Source organism: Schistocerca cancellata, chromosome 7, assembly GCF_023864275.1.
Source record: "Schistocerca cancellata isolate TAMUIC-IGC-003103 chromosome 7, iqSchCanc2.1, whole genome shotgun sequence".
NCBI classification, from domain to species: domain Eukaryota; kingdom Metazoa; phylum Arthropoda; class Insecta; order Orthoptera; family Acrididae; genus Schistocerca; species Schistocerca cancellata.
This window is the reverse complement of record NC_064632.1, coordinates 90,694,177-90,714,172: the sequence shown is the minus strand read 5'-3', so window position 1 is coordinate 90,714,172 and position 19,996 is coordinate 90,694,177. Positions and strand designations below refer to the sequence as shown.

Genomic DNA, 19,996 nt, shown 5'->3' with positions numbered 1-19,996 from the left:
CCGCTGGCGGAGCGAAAATATAATGGCGCAGCCCACTGAGAAAGATGAGTAAGTTGCGGATAGTCGTTTTCTGCATTTCAAGGGGAACAACGCTCCAATCTATGCTGAGCTGTTGGCTGTGCACGGCAACAATGTTCCACCGTATCATACAGCAGTTAGGCGGCGCACGTGCTTTCAGTGTGTTCTAACAAATCTGAATGACGAAGATCCAAGTGGCACAGTATCTCTCTCTGAAGAACCAGGAATCGCAAGAAATTTGGAGGCCCTGGTCCTCGAAAAACTGAGTATCAACAGAGGTGACGATGGAGAAAATTATTATCACTCATGGATCAGTTTTCAGCATCTTAAACACTGCGGAAATCTCTGCGGCTAGGCTGCACGATGGTTTACACACATTACAAAAGTCTACCGAGCTGAGGCAGTAGCGGACGCGTTGCAGCTGTGTGAAGCCAGCCACAGCGTACGAGTGCTGTGTCTATCGCTGTGGCCCCAGGACAAAGGAGCAAAGCAAGCACGGCCAAGGCGCATCCATCCCGCTCTTTAAGCGTACCGCCGTCACAGGAGCATATTACCGGGATTTCCTGACGTGATTAAGGGAACCTGTCAAGAGTAAGCTTGGGGATAAACTGTCCGAGGTGGTGCTTTTGCTCCACAACAGCCCATTCTACACAGGAGATAGTAACATGGGTTGCTTCTACGGGCTATCACATTTTGTCTTAGCCCGGTATTCTCCTGACCTGGCAACCCTGATTTCTTCCTCTTTCCTCGGATGAAGAAACCACTGCGTGGCAGGCATTTCCGGAGTGATAACGAGACTACTTTCGAGGTAGAACGTTTCCTGCCAGTCCAAATGCCGACTTCTACAACCAATGTCTCCGCAAACGTTGGAAAAATGTGTAGCATTGAAGGGTGAATATGTTGTAACGGAGGACTAACACCATCATCAAGTTTAATGGTTGCCGCTCTATTTTTTGAGGTGATAATTAATACTTTACGACAACACCCTACATTCTAATTTTTGCATATTCCAGCCTCTCACTGCTCCTAATATCACCGTCCCCCCTCCCCCCCTTACACTCCCCCAGCGCCAAGTTATTTATTCCGCCACATCTCTCACTTACTCGTCCCTCCCTCTGGTAAATGTCTTCCATGGACTCCTCTCACCTACTCTCTGCAGCATTTCTTCATTTTGAACTTTATCTGTCTCCATAATTTTTAGCAATCTTCGATAGCACCACATTTCAAATGCTTCTTGTCCGGCGTTTCCGTACAATGCCCTGCTCCCCACGTATATTTTCATGAACTCCTGCCTATTTCCAGATCAATATCCGCTTCCAGTAGAGCTCTTTTATAGAAAGCTCTGTTCGCCTGTGCCTGTCTACTTGCGATATCTTTATAGCTTCAACCATCGCACTCCACTAATGTGTCGTTCCTAATTTTGATGTTGCATAATTCGTTATTTTCCTTTCAGTTACTCTTCTTGACCTTCGCCTTTGTTTATCCTACAGTCATGCGCCAAGTATGCTGCTCAGCCCTTTCAGCGAACCGTCCAAGCCATTCTGAAACCCAGCAACAAGACCAATACTGACGAATCATAATGACAGCTTACTTTGGCTTTTTCAGTTTCTCTAGTGGCGTTCATTTAATGAGCATAGCGCAGGACAGATGAAGTTGGCCACATACTAGAAAGCACTTACGTAGCACAGTGAAAGCCCCTCTTTACAATACCTCTCACACATTGTTCGTACAGTGTCTTATAACACCTCAGAATTTGAATTTACTCTGTTTGAAAACTGCATCAAGCGTTAGTCCATTACGAAACCCTATTCCAGCCTATGTTCAGTGACTTCCGTAGTGTGCAAGTAGACAGTGACCCTAGGTTACCTCATATATACTTGACGAACCGCATGCGAGCTAATAAACTTTTACACTTGGAATGCGATATCAATCAACACAGATTCTAAGAGCGTACATATTAAATACGAATAACAAACTGAATGTGATTATACTACATATTAGCTGTTAACCGCGGCAGCGCTCACATATCAGTAGTTTCGTTATGATAAGTAGTAGTAAGCAAGCAAATGCACGGGCTATTTTGCAAAACTTCTTCTCCAATCCACTGCAGTAATCACTTTTTGCGTCAACAGATGTCGGTTGGTTGGTTGGTTTGGGGGAGGGGACAAAACTGCGAGGTCGTCGGTCCCACCGGAATAGGGAAGGATGGGGAAGGAAGTCGGCCGTGCTCTTTCAAAGGAACCATCCCGGCATTTGGCTGAAGCGATTTAGGGAAATCATGGGAAACCTAAGTCGGGATGGCCGGACGCGGGTCTGAACCGTCGTCCTCCCGAATGCGAGTCCACTGCGCCACCTCGCTCGGTACAGATGCCTGCAGTGCAGCCCCTTGCAAAACGGCCGACATCGATGTTCGTATTAGATAGCGTTCTGTGGTAGAATTCTTGAATGTGCAAGGTGAAACGCGCATTCGCATTGATGAAACACTGAGAAAATGTGTACGGTGATGCGACAGTGGATATCAGCACTGTCAAGACCGGTTCGTCGCAGTAACGAAGCTGAACGGCAAATACCGTCGGCTGACGAAACGCGGAGCGGCAGGCGGTGACTGCAGTGACTCCACACAACATTCAGCGACTCGATGACATTTGTGGTGACTGCCGGGTGACTGCAGATGATTTTGTCGCCATCACTCCCACAGCAAACGTAACGTGATGACGATTATTCGACAACTGGGATACTCAAAAGGTTTGTGCAACTTGGGAACTAAGATTATCAACCGACAAGACTGAAGAGACAAGAAAGACAATTGCTCCCAACACTTGCAGGGCTTCCGTTTGGAGGATCTAGGAATTTGTGTGAAAAATTGTGACCGGACACGAAAGGTACGTTCATTTTTTTTTAAACCAAATCAAAGAGGCAGTCAATGGAATGGCGTCACAATAACTCACCGAAGAAGAAAAAGTAGAACGGCAGGGAAGTTAAAGCTACAGTATTCTGAGACGCAGAGGTTGTAATTATGGTTGATGTTCTGGAGCAAGGATGCGCAATAAATTCCGCCCAATACATCAGAATTCTCAAACAGCTTAAAGCACGTCGTCAGCGAGTTCGCCCAACAGAGGCTATAGCGGATGTTCTTCTTTTGCAGGACAGTGCAAGACCACACACCAGTCAAACCACTGAAGACACCGTGAGAACTGGATGGGAAGTCTTGCCTCATCCGCCATGCAGCCCTGACCTGGCACCATCAGACTTCCATCTGTCCGGGCCGCGAAAACAAGGTCGTCGTTGGATGCGCTTTGAAGACGAGGCGGCCGTGCAAACGTTCGTGCGTCGATGACTTCGGAATCATGACCGCGCGTTCTACCACACTGGACTACATTCCTTTCTTAAAAGATGTATCATAACTGTGGAAATCGACGGATAATATATTGAAAACTCGTAAGTTAATCGTCAATCTGGTGGTTTTCAACCTACGTAGTTGCATCTAAAATTCTTAAATAATAATAATACGGAGGAATTACTTTAGAACTGGATTCACATCATCACCTCCGTTCACCGCCACCGCCTACCACCATGGTATAAATAGTCTGAAGACGGTCACATTCTGACCGATACCGGTAACCACTATAAAAAAATATTTTATTGCGGTCAAGACTGTTTTTAATCTATTTGTAAAGTATTTTAACGAGATTGCTAGTTTTCTCCACGAGAAAGTTCTAAGAAATTACGCAGGCATTACGTTTTGACAGACCCACGTACCCGCTACACTAAAAAAAAAAGCTTCATTCCCCATTTCACCCTCTTAGAGGTAGACTTTTTTAAAGTTTTTGAAGATGCCTATTTTGTTCTTTAGGCTTGAGGCTATCTCCATAACAAATTTCACTGAAATTGGTTGCGCGGTTTACTCGTGAAAACGTAACTGAGTTACTCTCGAATTTAATAATACTAGTATGAAAGTATGGATGAAACACATTGACGATTATATAAGCACTGTATTCAATACGCTGAATCGTATTACGCAGACGTATCAACGCATGAAAGTGTTTTCTTGAGTAAGATGAAGTTCAAAAGTCAAACAGTAAATAGCTTTTTCGGAGAGTAAATATTTTTCCTAATTTAAGTAACTTTCTTCAAATCAATAAATATTTTGTACTACACACTTTCTAAAGCAGCCAGCGGTTTAGTAGTGAAAACGTTGCAGACAGAGTTACTTTCTGATTTATAATATCACTATGTATTATTAATCACCTCAGTCCTGAGCTTAGATTTTATGAATCAGAACATGTTCAAAGGGAATATTTTATATGTTAGACAATAACTGAATTACGTGCAACATTTAAAAAAACTCAATGTCAAATACCTACAAATTATGAAAAACTATGCCTGCGTAATGTGAAAGTATATGTCGTTGCCGAATGTAGACCCAGTGCTACACCGAAAATATTAAATCGCTGTGTTGTTGTGTAAAAATAAAAAACAATTATTTGTTCGGTAGTTTAGCGTATATTAGCATAATGCAGTATATTCTATACACATTTTAGTCTAAAATTACTAAAAGCAAACTACATTTCTCGAAGATGTGCTGATACAAACAGCTTTCTTGAAGAAAGGTACACGAACGAATAAGTGATGCACAGAAACCAGATAGTGTAAGTATATGGTACAGGCGGTCACGAGTTTAATTTGATTCCCTGAGAAAAAAAAAATAAAAGTTGGGTGCAGAATATATGTCAAGTAAGGGCTGAGGACGGCAAAGAACGTTTTATAATTCGATCATTTGGTGGAGTTCGCATACTAGGAGGGCATACTGGAAGAGAGTAACTTTGCTCCAGCTCATACGCAATGCCTGAATACATAGTTCGGTAAGGGCATTGCTCGGGTTCTAACCCTGGTACGGCGCCCTATATCGGCATCAATATTTCAGAATGGTTGGGGCCCTGCTGGTACGACTATCATTCGGCCATAAGTGGAAGAAAGTAATATATTAACCGACTCTTCTTACAATGTACGCTCTCCAAATTTTAAAAGAAAACACGAACACTTTCGAGCTTACTAAGAGTAAATACAAGGGTAGTCCCAAAAGTAAGGTCTCCTATTTTTTTATAAGTACATAGACCTCTTTATTTCTACAATGGGCCGGCCGGTGTGGCCGTGCGGTTCTAGCCGCTTCAGTCTGGAACCGCGTGACCGCTACGGTCGCAGGTTCGAATCCTACCTCGGGCATGGATGTGTGTGATGTCCTTAGGTTAGTTAGGTTTAAGTAGTTCTAAGTTCTAGGGGACTAATGACCATAGATGTTAAGTCCCATAGTGCTCAGAGCCATTTGAACCATTTTTTCTACAATGGTTTACATCAGTTTCCAACTTGAACATTTAGCTATTTTTCGACATAATCATCATTTCTGCCGATGCATTTTTGTAGACGCTGTGGCAGTTTTTGTATGCCCATATCATACCAGCTCGCCGCCATGCTGTTCAGAAAGTTATGAACCTCTTCTTTCACCTCGTCGTCGGAGCTGAATCGCTTTCCGACCAAATGTTCTTTTAATCTAGAGAACAGGTGATAAGCCATTGGGCGCCAAGTCAGAGCTGTAGGGTGGGTGGGTGATTATGTTCCACTGACACTGTTCCAGGAGAGCAACGGTTTGCCGAGCGATGTGTGGGCGAGCGTTGTCACGGAGAATGTGTACGCCCTTGCTCAACTTTCCTCTCCTCCGTTTCTGAATTGCCCGTTTGAGTTTTTTCAGAGTCTCACAGTACCTGTCAGCGAAGATGCTAGTTGTGGTATGAGGTACCCTCCGCCGCGCACCGTATGGTGGATTGCGGAGTACGTATGTAGATGTAGATGTAGAATTGTGGTCCCAGTGGACATAAAGTCGACCAACAGTTCCTCCTTCCGATCCCAGAAAACGGTTGTGATGACTTTACCGGCAGACTGTGTTTACTAAAATGGCTCTGAGCACTATGGAACTTAACATCTGTGGTCATCAGTCCCCTAGAACTTAGAACTACTTAAACCTAACTAACCTACGGACATCACACACATCCATGCCCGAGGCAGGATTCGAACCTGCGACCGTAGCAGTCGCGCGGTTCCGGACTGAGCGCCTAGAACCGCTAGACCACCGCGACCGGCAGGCTGTGTTTGTTTGAATTTCCGCGGCTTTGGCGAAGAAGGATACCGCCACTGGCGTGATTGTTGCTTGGTCTCAGGTGTAAAGTGGTATGCCCAGGTTTCGTCACCCGTGACAATTGAGTGCATAGAGGTGTCCTTTTCGGCTGCAAGGCGGTGAAGAAATGCGCGGGAAGCATCAACTCGTTGCCGCATGTGGTCCTTAGTCAGCATGCATGGCACCCATCTTGCGCACACCTTCCGGTAGTTCAATGTTTCCGTTAAAATTCTGTGAGTGGTGCTTCGGGAAACCTCGGGAACCAACGTGGAGAGATCATCCAGGATGATCCGCCGATCTTCACGCATGCTTTTCTCAACCTTCAACACTGCCTCCTCAGAAATTGACGGTCTCCCACTCCTTTGTTCGTCGTGAATTTCGGTCCGACCAGCTGCACACTCTCTACACCACTTACGAACATTTTCGACATCCATGCACGACTCACCACACACTTCAGTCAATTGGCGATAGATTTCAACCGGCGCAGTGCCCTTTGCGTTCAAAAACCGAATAACTGCGCGCAATTCGCACTTGGCGGTAACATCCAACGGGAGCTCCATTCTCAACGGCTGCCAAGCCAAGACTGAGCGCCTCAGCACGGCGTGCGCACGTTTACACACAGCGCGTGAAGCAGTCTTCATAACAGTGTGACCAACTGCCACACAAACAGAGTTCTGTACTTATAAAAAACATGGAGGCCTTACTTTTGGGATTAGCCTCGTAGTTCCGTCATGAAAGGCGCAGCTCCTCGAAGGACCTTCTCTCTATCCCTTCTATTAATCCAACCTGGTAGGGCTCCCAAACAGATGAGCAATGTTAAAAAATCGCCCATATAAGTGTTACGCAAGCTTCTATTTTCGTGAATAACTTACACTTCCTGAACATTCTCCCAATGAATCTCACCCTGGTTTCCGACTTCCCGGCAACTAATTTTATGTAATAATTTCACCTAAGGTCGCTACGGAGGATTATTGGTCGCTACGGAAGATTATTGCTACCAATTTTATTCTTGATAACTGTTTCTCGATCCCCAGTAGGGCAGTAGGGTAATCGAAAGGCAGTAAACCTCCTCGCGTGAACTGCAAGTATGTGCACCAAGCTTCGATACTACGCAGGTGTTTCTGCATTTCGCTAGTCTTCTGGTCTACAATCTTCCCAAAGACAACAGCATCTTATGCGAACAGCCTTACGGGGCTTCCGATCTTGTCCACTAGATCGTTTACATATACTGTGAAAGTAAAGGCCATATAAGACAACTGCGCTACTTCGGAAGTTACATCTAGAGACTGCGTCCCGTTAAGAACGGCGTGTTGACTTCTATGCGATTGGCAGTCGCTAACCAAGTGACATATCTGGTCAAGCAACAACATAGGAATGACGCACCACGAAGGAATTATCCGAATGGGACGGAAATCGGTATATGTGATGTGAATGTGCAGACAAACAAGTGTAATTTCAGAAAAATTGATAATTTATTCACGAAAAAGCGCTCTACAAATTGGGCTAGTCAGTAGCGCGATGGTTGCTCTGGTCCTTATGGAAGCAGACATGCGGCTTGTCACTGATTGATAAGAATTGTTGTATGTCCTCCTGAGGGATATGGTGCAAACTTTTGTCCCATTGGCGCGTTAGATCATCTTAATGCCGAGCTGGTTGGAGCGTCAAGCCCGCTATGCTACAAATGTTCTCAACTGGGGATGAATCCGGCGACCCTTGTGACCAAGGTAGCGTTCGGCACGCACGAAGACGAGCAGCACGAAGAAACTCTCGTCGTGTGCGAGCGGGCATTATCTTGCAGAAATGTACGCCCAGGCTGGCTTGCCACGAAGGGCAACGAAACTGGGCATACAATAACGTCGACGTACCGCTGTGCTGTAAGACTGCCGCGGATGACAACCAAAGAGGTGCTGGTGTGAAATAAAATTATGCCGTAGTCCATCACTCCTGGTTGTCGATCTGTGTGGCATTGAGGCTGGTATCACACCACTGTCCGGGGCGTCTCCAGACACGTCTTCCGCCTTCTATCTCATTGATTGGATTAGAATTGTCTCCAGGTATGAATCCCGCTTGGAATAGAGGCCAGTGTCTGGACACGCCCCAGATGGCAGAGGGATACCAACCTGACTGTCATTCGCCACACAGCCCGACGACCAGGAACAATGGCTTGAAATTTGTAATCTTTATCGAAATAACTTTGATCGTTACTTATATTCAGTTAACTGGTCTACATGTATTTTTTTATTTAGATACCCTCGTTACGTCATTTTAATCAGCATATTAACTGTTCCATTTGTTCTAACTTTTTCTTCCTATCGTTCTTTTTGCACTTGGAATCTTTGTGCATGTGAAGTTAATTACTGTTATCTATTGACTCCGATTTAATTTCTTCCCTTTTATCACCTTATATTTTCGTCCATGTTCTTGCATTCATTGTTTTTATTCTTAATTCTGATGAAATTGCGTTTTACTTATAATCCTTTATTTCGTTGAGATCTTCATCTGCGTTATTTCGTGCATAGTGTAATAAGAATTTTAAATGTTTCTATGACGACTGCCACCCAAAACGCTGTACATCTTGTATCGAAGAATACATTTGTGACACCGGTGCACAGTCCATATCAAGATATTATTTCGTCTTTTGTTTTTAACGGATAAACAGGCATTTTCCAATGTTTGAAAATTGCTATAGATAAATAAAAATAATGTAATTTACACGCACAAAGATTCCAAATGGAAAAAGAATGATAGGAAGAAAAAATGAGAGCTACTGTAGCAGTTAACACGCTGGTAAATTTGATATGAGAAAGGAATATAAATTTTAAAAATTACATTTAAATTACTTAAGCCGGCCGGTGTTACCGAGCGGTTCTAGGTGCTTCAGTCTGGAACCGCGCGAGCGCTACAGTTGCAGGTTCGAATCCTGCGTCGGGCATGGACGTGTGTGATGTCCTCAGGTTAGTTAGGTTTAAGTAGTTCTAAGTTCTAGGGGACTGATGACCTCAGATGTTAAGTCCCATAGCGCTCAGAGCCATTTGAACTATTTGAAATGACTTAATTGAATAAATATAATGACCAAAGACATTGCGATAAACAATTTTAAAGTAGCTGTCGAGATTCAAATCAGCATCCTTCAGTGTCGAAGGACTGCGCGATTGTAGAGCGTCAGGCGGAGGAAAAATATATATATATATATATATATATATATATATATATATATATATATATATATATATATATATATATCGTCAATTACTCGCAAACGAGGGCCCACCAGGTAGAATGGCTGTAGGGTGTGATACCTTGGACCTTAACCTACGTCACCCGTATAAATGGTTTCAAAACGTCAATCCCACCACCGGGAACATCTCCTTGTTAAGAGTGTATGGTTTTGGAGCATATACTGTATTCAAACATTATGAATCACCTCGAAGGGAACGATCTATTGATACGCAACCAGCATGATTTCAGAAAACATCGTTCTTGTGCAACGCAGCTAGCTCTTTATTCGCACGAAGTGATGGCCGCTATCGACAGGGGATCTCAAGTTGATTCCGTATTTCTAGATTTCCGGAAAGCTTTTGACACCGTTCCTCACAAGCGACGTCTTATCAAGCTGCGGGCCTATGGGGTATCGTGTCAGTTGTGCGACTGGATTCGTGATTTCCTGTCAGGAAGGTCGCAGTTCGTAGTAATAGACGGCAAATCATCGAGTAAAACTGAAGTGATATCAGGTGTTCCCGAGGGAAGCGTCCTGGGACCTCTGCTGTTCCTGATCTATATAAATGACCTGGGTGACAATCTGAGCAGTTCTCTTAGGTTGTTCGCAGATGATGCTGTAATTTACCGTCTAGTAAGGTCATCCGAAGACCTGTATCAGTTGCAAAGCGATTTAGAAAAGGTTGCTGTATGGTGTGGCAGGTGGCAGTTGACGCTAAATAACGAAAAGTGTAAAGTGATCCACATGAGTTCCAAAAGAAATCCGTTGGAATTCGATTACTCGATAAATGGTACAATTCTAAAGGCTGTCAATTCAACTAAGTACCTGGCTGTTAAAATTACGAACAACTTCAGTTGGAAAGACCAAAGAGATAATATTGTGGGGAAGGCGAGCCAAAGGTTGCGTTTCATTGGCAGAACACTTAGAAGATGCAACAAGTCCACTAAAGAGACAGCTTACACTACACTTGTTCGTCCTCCGTTAGAATATTGCTGCGCGGTGTGGGATTGACTGAGGACATCGGAAGGGTGCAAAAAAGGGCAGCTCGTTTTGTATTATCACGTAATAGGGGAGAGAGTGTGGCAGATATGATACGCGAGTTGGGATGGAAGTCATTAAAGCAAAGACGTTTTTCGTCGCGGCGAGATCTATTTACGAAATTTCAGTCACCAACTTTCCCTTCCGAATGAGAAACTATTTTGTTGAGCCCAACCTACATAGGTAGGAATGATCATCAAAATAAAATAAGAGAAATCAGAGCTCGAACAGAAAGGTTTAGGTGTACGTTTTTCCCGCGCGCTGTTCGGGAGTGGAATGGTAGAGAGATATTATGATTGTGGTTCGATGAACGCTCTGCCAAGCAGTTAAATGTGAATTGCAGAGTAATCATGTAGATGTAGATGTAGATGTAGTGTATTTTGTTCACTAAATGGCAGTGCGGAACTGCATCGCACGTTTAATCTGTCGGAAGTTCGTCAACTAAACGTATACTCTTTCCGGTGAAGGTTGCTGCTTCCGAGAGTGTTTCGGGAGCCGCCACGAAGAAAGCACGGTGTGGGTGCGTGCTGGGGACCTGGCGTGGATTTCTGGCAGCGCCGGCCGCGCTCTCTGGCAGGCGCTGGCGCTCCTCCTCCGGCGCCTCGGGGCCGCGCAGCGCTCGCGGAGGGGGCAGGCCTCGTCGCCTGCACTGGAGTCGCCCAAGTCCGGCCTACGCCGTCTTCAGCCACACTACAGTCCCCATATAACTGGCTGAATCGTCCGCCATGTTTCCCCAAACTCCGGGGATTGGACAGTCTTTACCTCCGCGGTGGTCAGTTAACCTATTCACGAAGCTTTTTATAATACCTCTTATAAAATATTTGATATTGCTGTTTATAGACATATTTAGAATCCCTTTCCATATACACTGCAGCGCCAAAGAAACTGCTATAGGCATGCGTATTTAAATACAGAGATATGTAAACAGGCAGAATACGGCGCTGCGGTCGACAACGCCTATATAAGACAAGTGGCTGACGCAGTTGTTAGATCGGTAACTGCTGCTAGAATGCCAGGTTATCAGGATTTAAGTGAGTTTGAACGTGGTGTTATTGTTGGTGCACGAGCTAGGGGACACAGCATCTCCGAGGTAGCGACGAAGTAGGGATTTTCCCGTACGACCATGTCACGAGTGGAACAAAAATTACGCGAAGCGAAATGTAGTGTGAGGAGGGATATGCGAGAGGCGTTCAATGAATTTGAAAGTATAGTTCTATGTACTGACTTGGCAGAAAATTCTAAGAAATTTTGGTCTTATGTCAAAGCGGTAGGTGGATCAAAACAAAATGTCCAGACACTCTGTGACCAAAATGGTACTGAAACAGATGATGACAGACTAAAGGCCGAAATACTAAATGTCTTTTTCCAAAGTTGTTTCACAGAGGAAGATTGCACTGTAGTTCCTTCTCTAGATTGTCGCACAGATGACAAAATGGTAGATATCGAAATAGACGACAGAGGGATAGAGAAACAATTAAAATCGCTCAAAAGAGGAAAGGCCTCTGGACCTGATGGGATACCAGTTCAATTTTACACAGAGTACGCGAATGAACTTACCCCCCTTCTTGCAGCGGTGTACCGCAGGTCTCTAGAAGAGCGTAGCGTTCCAAAGGATTGGAAAAGGGCACAGGTCATCCCCGTTTTCAAGAAGGGACGTCGAACAGATGTGCACAACTATAGACCTATATCTCTAACGTCGATCAGTTGTAGAATTTTGGAACACGTATTGTGTTCGAGTATAATGACTTTTCTGGAGACTAGAAATCTACTTTGCAGGAATCAGCATGGGTTTCGAAAAAGACGGTCATGTGAAACCCAGCTCGCGCTATTCGTCCACGAGACTCAGAGGGCCATAGACACGGGTTCACAGATAGATGCCGTGTTTCTTGACTTCCGCAAGGCGTTCGATACAGTTCCTCACAGTCGTTTAATGAACAAAGTAAGAGCATATGGACTATCAGACCAATTGTGTGATTGGATTGAGGAGTTCCTAGATAACAGGACGCAGCATGTCATTCTCAATGGTGAGAAGTCTTCCGAAGTAAGAGTGATTTCAGGTGTGCCGCAGGGGAGTGTCATAGGACCGTTGCTATTCACAACATACATAAATGACCTGGTGGATGACATCGGAAGTTCACTGAGGCTTTTTGCAGATGATGCTGTGGTGTATCGAGAGGTTGTAACAATGGAAAATTGTACTGAAATGCAGGAGAATCTGCAGCGAATTGACGCATGGTGCAGGGAATGGCAATTGAATCTCAATGTAGACAAGTGTAATGTGCTGAGAATACACAGAAAGATAGATCCTTTACCATTTAGCTACAAAATAGCAGGTCAGCAACTGGAAGCAGTTAATACCATAAATTATCTGGGAGTACGCATTAGGAGTGATTTAAAATAGAATGATCATATAATGTTGATCGTCGGTAAAGCAGATGCCAGACTGAGATTCATTGGAAGAATCCTAAGCAAATGCAATCCGAAAACAAAGGAAGTAGGTTACAGTACACTTGTTCGCCCACTGCTTGAATACTGCTCAGCAGTGTGGGATCCGTACCAGATAGGGTTGATAGAAGAGATAGAGAAGATCCAACGGAGAGCAGCGCGCTTCTTTACAGGATCATTTAGTAATCGCGAAAGCGTTACGGAGATGATAGATAAACTCCAGTGGAAGACTCTGCAGGAGAGACGCTCAGTAGCTCGGTACGGGCTTTTGTCAAAGTTTCGAGAACATACTTTCACCGAAGAGTCAAGCAGTATATTGCTCCCTCCTACGTATATCTCGCGAAGAGACCATGAGGATAAAATCAGAGAGATTAGAGCCCACACAGAGGCATACCGACAATCCTTCTTTCCACGAACAATACGAGACTGGAATAGAAGGGAGAACCGATAGAGGTACTCAAGGTACCCTCCGCCACACACCGTCAGGTGGCTTGCGGAGTATGGATGTAGATGTAGAGACCTTGAACATTAGGAATCCAGTAGAACATTAAATCTCCGACATCGCCGAGGCCGGAAGAAGATCCTGCAAGAACGGGACCTACGACGACTGAACAGAATCGTTCAACGTGACACAAGTGCAACCCTTCCGCAAATTGCTGCAGATTTCAGTGCTGGGCCATCAACAAGTGTCAGCGCGCGAACCATTCAACGAAACATCATCGATATGGGCTTCTGCAGCCGAAGGCCCACTCGTATAACCTTGATAACTGCACGACGCAAAGCTTTACGCCTCGCCTCGGTCCGTCAACACTGCTGACGACTGGAAACATGTTGTCTGGTTGAACGAGTCTCGTTTCAAATTGTATCGAGCGGATGGACGTGTACGGGTAAGGAGAAAACCTCGTGAATCCATGGACCCTCCATGTTCAAGTTGGTGGAGGCTCTGTAATGGTGTGCGGCGAGTGCAGTTGGAGTGATACGGGACCCCTGATACGTCTAGATACGAGTCTAACAGGTGGCACGTACGTAAGCATCCTGTCTGATCACCTGCATACATTCATGTTCAATGTGCATTCCGACTGACTTGGGCAATTCCAGCAGGACAATGCAACACTCCACGCGTCCAGAATTGCTACAGAGTGGCTCCAGGTCCACTCTTACGAGTTTAAACACTTCTGCTGGCCACCAAACTCCCCAGTTACGAATATTATTGAGGATATCTGTGAAGCCTTGCAACGTGCTGTTCAGAAGAGATCTCCACCCCGTCGTACTCTCACGGATTTATGGACATCCCTGCAGGGTTCATGGTGTCAGTTCCCTCCAGCACTGCTTCAGACATTAGTCGAGTCCATGCCAGGTTATGTTGCGGCACTTGTGCATGCTCGCGGTGGCCCTACACGATATGAGGGAGGTGAACCAGTTTGTCTGGTTCTTCAGTGTAATAGAAAAACTGAAACGTAACATTAGACGGCCATAGAAACTTGCGAGGTAGTTCGTAAATATTAAGTGTAATGAGTTAAGAACTCGGCACCAATGTCTTCAAATACAGGTATTAGGCAGTAACCTGCCTATCTGTTAGTTTTTGCCGCCGAAGTGGCCCAGCGGTTCTAGGCGCTTCAGTCTGGAACCGCGCGACCGTTACGGTCGCAGGTTCGAATCCTGCCTCGGGCATGGATGTGTGTGATGTCCTTAGGTTAGTTAGGTTTAAGTAGTTCTAAGTTCTAGGGGACTGATGACCTCAGATGTTGAGTCCCATAGAGCTCAGAGCCATTTGAACCATTTTTGTTAGTTTTTGCCTGTATATCGGCAATTGTAAAAGTGGTGTTTTTTTTTTAATCAGCAGAAGTGAACCGAATTTTTACTAACGGTTTCATCTATCAGTTAACCAGTATTCATTTTGTATACTTTATGATAGGTTTGTTGCTTGTTTACTTGTGGTAAAAACTTTATTCTTTGAAGGTTATGTTACTTGTGCAGGTTCCCTCACAATGACCAATTCGCTGTGATCTCAATTATGATTCCTCTTACCGTACCTATACAAGAAATGGGGCCAAGTATTATTTAGTTTGTGTATGTATGTGTATGATAAATACATTACAAAAATCCCTCTCCACTTCGCCATCAGGAAAAATAATTCGAGAATAAAAAAAAAAGATTGAGATGAACTGCTTCAGTACAGTTTTCGACTGTGGGAAAAAAACGCAGTTGTATACAACATGTTTCATGTTTATAACTACTTTTATTAATGCATATTTACAGTACACAATTCAACGCCAGTTCCTGCTTCCTAGTTGTGTCTCCGGCACTTTGTGGCCTATCTTTTTCTTCGCTCGGGGTCACTCGGAAATCAAAACGCGCGAAAACCATTTTCGCAATATTTAGTGCAGTTCACAGCGGAGCGGCCACCCGTGTTTAGGACGAATTCTTCAATACATTTAATTACAAGTTTACACTCGCATCGTGACTCGCAAATAAACAAGTATGAATATCCTATACTTTGGGGGAAACAAGGCGGACAGTTCAGTTTAGGTTATAAGAGTCTTACGCTACACGCTTCTGTCATTTACTGCGCCTCAGTGCGTGTTCAGAAATCTAATTTCCAGACAACATTCGAAGCAGTCCCTCGCCAAACAAAATACGACCACATGAAATTTCGTTCCGCACACATTTTCAGCATATAATGTACAAAGCAGAGAGGCAATTTGTCAACAGTGTAATCACATGCGCGGAAAGTGTCTTTATTCAATATAGTTGTGCTCCCCCTGCCCACTTAATGCAATAGGTAGATTCTTGCGTTAGAATACAAGGGTTAGACAGTATTTCTTTACTTCTTTTATTTCATAACTTTGATCTGTCCACTGTTTCTTAAACGACACATACCGCACAACTACAGTTTTTTTTAACACTGAACGTAACAATTATTCAGTTATTGGTCAGACAGGCCACAAACGTTCATGAAGAGTAATAACCATTTAAAAATAAATTACCTGTCACAGGACAGAACCAAGTACAAGACTCATCAATGTGGGAACGTTAAACATACGAGTACATGCTGCATTAAGTAACAGCGGCCAGTTGTAACATTTTGAATACACTTTCAGTGACAGAATGTCTTTCATAAAACTTACGCAGTCCTCAGATAAGCTGCTCAAAAGCGACCACTCCGCATCTCAAAACATTTAGCAATTCGCTGGATCATATTTTTCTGAACTCTTCGGGGCATAGATGCATCCAAAGTTACAAAACGACATGAAAGTTGCAACCAGTTCTTCCTCATTCATCGGCAGGGTACAATACACGCATCAAAGTCCGGTAGTTACCTGTGAAGCGGGTTGGTAGACTTCTGGTGACGTAAGGTCCTAAAGGAAGTATGACGTAGTCGATTAGTGCCAACTGTCATGTTTTATGTTCGTTAGAACTGTCATGTTAGAACTGTCATGTTTTATGTTCGTTAGAACATAAAACATGACAGTTGGCACTAATCGACTACGTCATGGCACGAGTGTACACCGAGAACAGAATTCGGACGAACTTGATAAAATAGTGCGAAACAATACAGACGATGTCGCTATGTGACTTGCATGGTTGCAGGGGAACTATCTAGGATAAAAGATCCAGTAACAGACCAAGACGTAGAGGACTGAAGTAGCCTGCTTTTGACTTTGGGGCAAGGAAAGCATGGGGTACTAAAGAAAAGAGAAGCAATGTTGACAATGGAGCGGAAAGCATGGAGGAGTGTAGTACATGGAACAGAGTAAACATTTAAAGGTAAAATGCACGTTTAAAAGTGGAATAACGTAGACGACTATGCTCTTATTTGTATGTTAGCATTAATTAATTGCACGTGTTTTACATAACACCTACTGCAATAGTTGTATACGATTAAAAAGCCATATTAAATGTCACGCAATCTACAATTAGAACATAACCACACAACTTGGTACGGTATCCAACTCTCCGACTCGAGTATTCCAAACTCTCCCAATTGCACTAATTAGGCAGCACAGCTCTACAATAGTAAGATACTTCTCGTACATGTTATTAGAGCGTTTCCAAATTGCCTTCTTTTACATTCATTTTCTGTCAAATACTGCAATGTTAGCATGCAAGGAAACGCATTGTGACGTCTTAGTGTGCGGACTTTGGTTCACCCTGTATGTAAATGACCTGCTGGATTAAGTCTGCAGCCCTATGAGGCTATTCGCGGAAGACGAAGTTTTAGCTTTAGAAACTTGTGTACGATACGCGGAGAGACTTGCAGTTGATCAATGAATGGTACAAAGATTGGAAAAAGACCCTAAACATAAAGAAATATAACGTAATGCGCGCAAATACACGAAAATATCCGATATCGTTTCAAAACACGACCGGTGATCAATGACTAGAGTCGATCACTAGATTCACATACAACGTTAAGGTTTCTACCCCGACTGATTTAAGGTGAAAAGACCACCATAATTTTAGCCAAGGCGAAGGTAGATGTCAGATTTATCGGTAGAATCCCTAACAAAATTAATTCACGCACGAAAGAGATCGCTTACAAAACACATGTTCGGACAATACCGAAGTATTGTTCATCGGTCTGGGAACCTTACCAAGTTGCATTAGGGGAAGAAACAGAAAAGAAGGGCTAACGTCGCGTCATGAACTTTTTAGGCAGCTTGAGCGCTCTACAGCGTCTCTCAACGAATTAGAGTAGGAGACGTCACAAGGGAGAGTATGTCCATCGTCCAGCGCCTTACTTACAAAATTACGTGAGCCATTTCAGAAGGAGATAAGGAATGCATTACTCCCTCCGACATGTACCTCGCGTAATGATCACTACGCCTCGACTAGAGAAATTCAGGCTCATGTAGAAGAATCTTTCTCCCCGATATACCATCCACGAATGGAATTGAAACGGGGAGACGATAACAGTGTACACTATAGTACACTGCGTAGGTACTCTCCGCCAAGCATCGTACTACGGCTTGCGAAGTACAGATGGTGATGTACTGTTGTAAGCCAACATATGCTTATCTGGTTTCGATTTTTGGTGCTGAAAAACATTCGTTGCTGACAGTCAAAGCTTTTATTTATTTTCATCGACTTCTGCGTGCCGTTATTAGAAAATATTTCCCATTCTCAACAGCATTTGTATGATGTACTGACGCAACGGCGGACAGATGAGTTTTTCGCCTGTTACCTATCTACTGGGTCACGGATATCCTATCGTCATGTCGAGGCACCAAGACCGCTCCACATTACGGGGATAGTTTGGCGGGCCTTTTTTAAAGAAAATTATTCTGTAACAAAAGAGCTGTTTAGCAACTATAAATTGACCAAACTACTCTAAACAGTTTACAACAATTGAGTGCAGTGATTTTACTTTAACACGTAAAATATGTCTCAAGAATAAAGGTTGGCACAAGCATTCACGTGAGTTAACGTAAACACCTTGGAAAACCAATGGGAGCCTTTTGTAATAATCACTTGTTCCCACCAGGAGGTCAATGGTTATCCACTACCAACTAGTTCTGCTTTGTAAACAAACAACAAACAAATGTCACTTTTTGCAATAATTATATTAGCCGGCCGTTGTGGCCGAGCGATTCTAGGCGCTTCAGTCTGGAACCGCGCGACCGCTACTGTCGCAGGTTCGAATCCTGCCTCGGGCATGGATGTGCGTGATGTCCTTAGGTTAGTTAGGTTTAAGTGGTTCTAAGTTCTAGGGGACTGATGACCTCAGATGTTAAGTCCCATAGTGCTCAGAGCCATTTGAACCATTTTGAATAATTATATTGATAAACAAAACAGTCTTCCTGTTGATTAAGCTCTTTATATAAAGAAGTCCAACACATTATTTGTGATACGTCTGGAGACACTGAAAGAAACGTAATGAGTAATGCTTTTCTTTCCATGAGACACAAGACAGGAACCAAACTGTGCGAATATTGTAGATGGCAAACGTCTGAGTCACGATAATCGTCGCAGATGCTTTCAAAAGATAACAATGCTATTCATTGTTACAGTTGCTTTCCATTATTTCTAGTACCAATTTTGAAAGCTAGAGTTTTAATGAATATGTCACCTTCAGCAAACGGAGGAAATTAACTGTACTTCCCTATTCTTGTTTGTAAATGTTCTGGAATAATGGGTCAATCCTACACGCACATCCCTGGTACACTACCAGATCAAAAATATCCGAACAACCTAATCTAATGGAAAATTGACCACTACATGTCACAAGAGGAAGAGCCGCCCTTATAAAAGGAGGCCGGCCGGAGTGGCCGAGCGGTTTTAGGCGCTACAGTCTGGAACCGCGCGACCGCTACGGTCGCAGGTTCGAATCCTGCCTCGGGCATGGATGTGTGTGATGTCCTTAGGTTAGTTAGGTTGAAGTAGTTCTAAGTTCTAGGGGACTGATGGCCAAAACAGTGAAGTCCCATAGTGCGAAACAGGTAGGAGAGCTCATACCCAAACCCCTAGATGTCAGACAGTCAGATCGGTACCAAACGTTGTACTTACGTCGATAGACTATCAACCAAAACATCTATTTAGTTCGTGCTATGTATTGTCGTCCAGTAGAACTTGCGTAAACGGTAGTTAAAATTAACACCAGAGCGACGAAGGTCAGAAAAAGCGTATCTGTGAATGTTTGACTTGTAGATATCGCGTGGTTGAGTTGGACCGGCACGGTAGCTCACCGTGTTCAGTCACAGGGTTAGCTGTCACCTATAATAATAATAATAATAATAATAATAATAATAAAACTGAATGAATGGATCAACTGAACTTGAAAGGATGTCATGGGACGTCCGCCCCGAGCAACGGCAACGAACACAATGAGATAAATAAATGGTAGAGCGTGAGGTCGTTGTACCAAATGTCCTGCGTTCAAATCCCTCTGGTAAAAATTTTTTTAACTGTCAACGCGTGAAACTGTTGTATGGCAGAACATTCTCCTGACATTGGAGTTTGTACCAATGTTCTTTTGGCAGTCTGGTTCAAATGGCTCTGAGCACTATGGGACTTAACTGCTGAGGTCATCAGTCCCCTCGAACTACTTGAACCTAACTAACCTAAGGACATCACACACATCCATGCCCGAGGCAGGATTCGAACCTGCG

The 19,996-nt window shown here is 43.9% G+C and overlaps 1 protein-coding gene across 6 annotated transcripts in view; it reads right to left on the bottom strand.

Annotated features, from left to right (window-relative positions):
- Positions 1–19,996, bottom strand: part of LOC126092392 (LIM domain-binding protein 2) — an 846,950-nt gene that overhangs the window by 72,109 nt on the left and 754,845 nt on the right. The window lies entirely within an intron of this gene.